At 40.4% G+C, this 5,972-nt stretch overlaps 1 long non-coding RNA gene across 1 annotated transcript; it reads left to right on the forward strand.

Annotated features, from left to right (window-relative positions):
• The first annotated feature begins 1,003 nt into the window (after positions 1 to 1,003).
• On the forward strand, positions 1,004 to 1,892 carry LOC308309465. Its single transcript, XR_013963409.1, has 3 exons — positions 1,004 to 1,156; positions 1,433 to 1,573; positions 1,840 to 1,892. It is a non-coding gene; the product is annotated as an uncharacterized lncRNA (long non-coding RNA).
• Positions 1,893 to 5,972: the final 4,080 nt, after the last annotated feature.

The raw sequence follows: 5,972 nt of genomic DNA on the forward strand, positions 1-5,972 counted from the left end.
CCAGTGCCTCCCCAGTACCTCCCAAGTGTCTCCCCAGTGCCCAGTGTCTGACATTCATTCATTCTGACATTGTTAGAATTATGATAAAACATTTTATATAATCACCAACATGAATTATGTTTGTTATTTACAGCTAGGTAGAGTAGTGGGGCGAGATGGAAAAGGGGCGACCGTACCAGTTACCTTTTGGGGTTCTTGTTGCTATCTACAGTAAGACGTTTTTTTAATACCAAATTGGCCAAATTGTCAAACATTACGAAAGAAAGAGGCAAATATCGTGAAAATAGTCGCTAATACCCATAAAAGTTGATCTGCAACCCAAACATGGGTCATCATGACCTATTGTGTATGGGAAACAGTATGCATGCTGTATACATTATGGATTAATTAGTATGGACTTTTATATGATATAGATTATTCATCTCAACTGCTCAATTACTGTACGTGTTCATACTGTAAAGCTCTTAATGGTCTCGCGCCAGAAAATGGCAACAAAGTTTTTCAGTTGTCATTCTTCAGACATTCTCCATGTGTTTATCACCGCACAACTTTCCACAAATTTGGTCAAAAATAAAAATGACAGAGGTGATTTGAGGTGAAGGATAGCTAGCTGCTGTGCTGTTGAACATTAAGGAACCAACTAAAAGTTACCAAATACATCCAGTCACTGTTGAAAGTGTGTGTGTGTGTGTGTGTGTGTGTGTGTGTGTGTGTGTGTGTGTGTGTGTGTTTGCGCGTGTGCGCGCGCGTGTGTGTGTGTTTCCTTTAGTACCTGCACTTCCTTATTTGTACACTATCATGCCAAGCAGACACAGACAGACATGATCATATTTTGTTAAACCAATACGCTTATAGTAATCGTATAATTATTCGGATATAATCAACATACAGAAGAAGAATATACATACAACATAATACTATTTGTAGTCAGTTACTGTTGAAGCCTCTCATCCTTGTAAGATGTCTGAAGTTATTTATTCCACACCAAAATTCACAAAGAAGGTGAGAGAGAGTGATGGAGAGGGAGGACAGAGCGGGGACACTGAGGACAGAGGACAGTTGGAGGAGATAGTGGTGGACATCTACGAGAGCTTTGATGTTGTCCCTGGACCACAGGAGGACGTGAGGGACAACGCAGCCGGAAGACAGACTCAGGGTGAGTTTGACAAAGTCGTCACAGGGATTTAATTATCTTCTTCAAAGTGGGAAAAATACTTGATTGTACAAAAACAAGGCATTGTCTTTTCCTTCAAGAAAACATTCAGATTTCATTCAGATTTTGTCGTAGCACAACGTTTAACAAGTGTATATCCTTCACTATTTAATGTGTAAGTATTAGCGAGACTATTGGTCAGTTCAAAGCACCCCGGTCCAGTTGGTGTAGCTATACGTAGCAGGGTTTATTTATTTGACTTGTTTCCCTCTCTCTCAGTTGCTGCACACGTAGCAGCTGTACTTTCTGTTTCAGGGCAGCACTCCAAAGCAGAGAGAAGGCCTCTCGGAGTGGTTTCTGTGTGTCCCGGGGTGCTGTCTGTCGTGCTGCTGGGTGCGATCATAGGCCTTGTCGTGCATTGTGAGTATTCCATGTCACTATAAACTACCACATCACTCACTCGGGGAGTTTGTTGCCTGACATTTTTTAGATGTGACAGCTATAAAGGTCACCCGAGTATTAACCAAAACCTTGATTTCACTTATTGTCATTCTAATTCCCATTGACTGTATTGTGAGTTTTATGAATCATCTCATGCCTGTGCAACGTATAATGAATACATGTTTGACCTCATCATGAACAGCGGTAACAACTGTGTTCATCACCATCCTATTTGTCCTTTGCAGATCATTCAGTCATTAAGCAGTTGACCCTGATGGGGGACCAGTTGAAGACTGACCAGACCAAAGTGACCCTGGAGAGAGATCAGCTAAACGCCTCCTACATCAACCTGACACTGGAGAGAGATCAGCTAAACGCCTCCTACATCAACCTGACACTGGAGAGAGATCAGCTAAACGCCTCCTACATCAACCTGACACTGGAGAGAGATCAGCTAAACGCCTCCTACATCATCCTGACACTGGAACATGGCCAGTTAAAGAGTGAGGAATATGTGTGTGTATTGTTCTTGATTTACTCAGTGATGTACCGGTACTTGCAAAACAGCGTCAGTAGACAACAGTTGAGTGATGTCAGACCAGAGCTCCATCAGCAACAGAGTGAGAGAGAGAGAGAGAGAGAGAGAGAGAGAGAGAGAGAGAGAGAGAGAGAGAGAGAGAGAGAGAGAGAGAGAGAGAGAGACAGAGAGACAGAGAGAGACAGAGAGAGAGAGAGAGACAGAGAAACAGAGAGACCAAGAGGTTGAGGGAAAGCATTAAAGGGACACTTTTTTGCAAAATAATAGTAAAATAGCAAAATAATGTAGTAATAATGTATTAAGAAGGCTCACAAGAGGAGCACTGCATCAAAGCATTGTCCAGGAAGGAAGTGAGCCCAGTGTCCATGACATCATGGACACTGCTAAAATCTAAAACCACATATTACACACATAAAGGAACACACAAAAGGAAAGTGTTCTAAATCTTCTAAAAAGCATTAGCATGTGTATTAAAATGGCACGACGAGGCACATTTCTTCGCTTGAATGTATAACATTTATTTCATTAATTAATCCATTCATTTGTACAGAACTAGCTTACGAACCAAAATATATGCCCGTCAAGCTGTCAGACAGCTCTCTCAATGGCTCTGTGCTCAACAGGGCAGCACAATTGTATTGATGTATAGATAACCAACTGGCAGATTGCAAACTGCTGCCTGCACCTCCCACCCATGCTAATAGGAAAACCACTGCTATTGTCTCATCATATACATTCCCTTTGAAGTATGGGGGGTGATGGCAAGACACTGGTGGATAAAAAGACATGGTGTCTACTGCTACATGACAGTCGGTTACATCAGTGGGAATACTTTTACAATTAATTTACACCCACGTACATCACCCCAGTCAGTGTGCCAAGAGGAGGAACTATGATAAAAAAAGGAACTGTAGGCCTACACACTCTAACTAATGACCTAATTTATTGCCCCAGACATTATGATACTTCTGTAGTGTAAAACACAGGCATTATGAGCATGCTTAATGTACTGTAATTGAGCTCTGGTGCACTAATCCTTCACCAGCCCCTGATTAAACACATAGTGGTTTAATGTACTGTATTTGACCTCTGGTGCACTAATCCTTCACCAGCCACTGATTAAACACATAATAGTTCTTTGCTTGCATGTGTTTATACAGTAACTAGTAATAATATACTATTTATTGTTTTAAAAGGGCTGTTTTTAATTGTATATGCTGCTAAGAAGATGTATCAATTTGTCCTTTGTTTAAGCAGTAAAAACCACAAGTTGGGTCAGATACAGTATAGCTCCACCATTGTTCAAAGTAAAAAAATAATGTACACCCGGCCTAGATAGACAGACAGGAAATGGGCAGGCGGACAAAGACAGACACTCAGGCAGGCAGGCAGGCAGGCAGACAGATAGATATTATCTCTCTGCTACTCTTACACAGTCGTACACTAAGACAGGGGTTCTCAACCCGTGGGGGTCCCCAAATTATTATATATTTTTGCAACTGGCTGTAAAATGGAAATGAAGAGTTTACATAGTACACATAGTACATGCATACATTTCCTTAATGATTATATCTGGTTTCACTATTTATTTGAACCCGTTGATTTGCGCCCTCTACCGATATTGACGTCAGACTTCGGTGCTCTATATAGGACAAATCTTAATCAGTGCCAGATTTGACCATAACAATAATGGTAAAAAGATGAAGGGAGTCTTTATTCTATGGTTTGCCTCACAGTTAATTTGGTAATAGGCGACATAATGTCTCTGGTCATGTCTTACTGTCAGAAGTAATCCATCAGCAAAACTCTGTTTGATGTTTAGACAAGTCGTGTCCCGATGAATGGATGAGGTTTGGAGACCGCTGTTACTACAGATCTACTGATAAGAAAACTTGGAAGGAAAGCAGAGACTATTGTGTGAATGCAGGAGCAAATCTGGTGATCATTAACAGTGAAGGCAAAAAGGTTAGTGTGTGATGTGTGTGTGTGTGTGTGTGTGTGTGTGTGTGTGTGTGTGTGTGTGTGTGTGTTTCTGATGTAATTATTGTCATTATATAAAACCTGAATGTATTAGAGAAAATTAATGATGGTTCATCTATCAGGAATTAAACAAAAGATTAAGCCCTGGGTGTGAAGCACCGGAGGACACTTGGATTGGTCTGAAAAGGACTTCAGGACAGAAGGACACATGGACGTGGGTGGATGGATCACCACAGAGAACAGAGTGAGACATCTTACAAGTTTTTCTATTGTAATTCTATCAAAGGCATAATTAGTGACTGTATGTGAATAAAACGTATGTGATGTATGTTATGATGTTTACTCTACAGGTTCTGGAAAAGCGGATATCCTAAGTATGGATGGAACTGTGCATACTGGTACAAGAATGGACTTGAATGGTATAATTCAGGATGTTCAGAGAAAAAAAACTGGATCTGTGAGAAGTGATTATCTAGCTCTAACACGGTGAATTCTTTGTGTGTGTATAGGTAAACCCTGCCAGAGCTTTTTGACTATATTTGGTCATTATCATTTCCGGTTTTGCGGGCTGGAAGCCGCCATTTCATATAAAGCTTTAGGTACGACCATGTACATAACTGGCAGATAACGTCCCTAGGGAGGGGGGTACGAATATGTACGTGAGATGGCAATAAAAGAGTTTTAAAATGGAGTTTGTAGTTACAATAGGTTTATAGAGGAAGGGGTCTGATACAATGAATACACAAAAGTCAGAGTAGACGTTAAATGTGTTTTTAAAAGTGAACTGCCCCTTTAACTTCATAGATGCCACTGCAGCCTAGAGTTCTGCTTTGTGAAGACAGTCTTAAATAGTTTTTATTTTTTCCCATAACCACATTACTACAAACCACCAAATATAATGGCTTAACGTAGTTATTCACAATCTTATGTAGATGCAATTAAAAGTGTCTTTCTTGTACAGTGATTTGCACCATATACTATTTGTACAGTTTATTGCTATTTTATTTTATTATTTTTTTGGAGGAGGCTTTAAGTACCATATTGTGCCGAATATAAGAAGACTTACTGTAAGACGACCCCCATTTTTCAAGACTCATTTGTGGATTGGGTTGTTGCTGTGTAAAATTTGCTTTGTGAGTCATTATCAAGAGAATAACATTGGCACCATGCACTGCTGTAAATAGACATAAACATAATTTTTTTCTTTTAATAAAATATATTTAACAACACTGGTCTGCACCGTCTTCATATTAAATCAATGCTAGCCAACCTCTGTCCATCATTCTGACTTGTTTAGGTGTTACAGTATGTATTGTCCAATATAGTAATATAGATGGGGAATAAGAACAACACTACTTCACAAGAACAATAGTGCAACTAAGATTTGCTGAAATATATGCATAGCTTATGAGGAAACCATGGGGAGATGTTACAGGGACTGCCCTTACGTCAGACCTCCTGTTAGGCCGGATGTTTTTCAGTACAAGTGGTGGTATTAGGCCTCGACCGAGCGAGGCGGAAGAGCTGCTCTCTGTGTGCTGGTTGTGGTGGGTCGGTCTATAGGCTAAAATGTCAGGGCCGTATGTTTTACCCAGTCCGGCCCTGGAACCAACACACGTCATTTTGACTAAAACCTGTCGGCTCAATAAAATGTGTCCTTGTTTTTGAACTTTTATTATATATACAACAGGTCATTTCGAGGAAGCAATCTGATTGGTTGAAACAGCCTTCTAGCCGTGGTTCAAATGAGCACCACTCCACACCTAATCAAAACAAAGAATTCAGCTGCTCTGTTCTCCCAGAGCGCAGCAAACTCGGTAGCTAGGCTAGCTAGTTTCTTGGGATATTTGTGGTCGTAGT

This window comes from Protomyctophum bolini (genome assembly GCF_963924005.1).
Source record: "Protomyctophum bolini genome assembly, chromosome: 22".
NCBI classification, from domain to species: Eukaryota; Metazoa; Chordata; class Actinopteri; order Myctophiformes; family Myctophidae; genus Protomyctophum; species Protomyctophum bolini.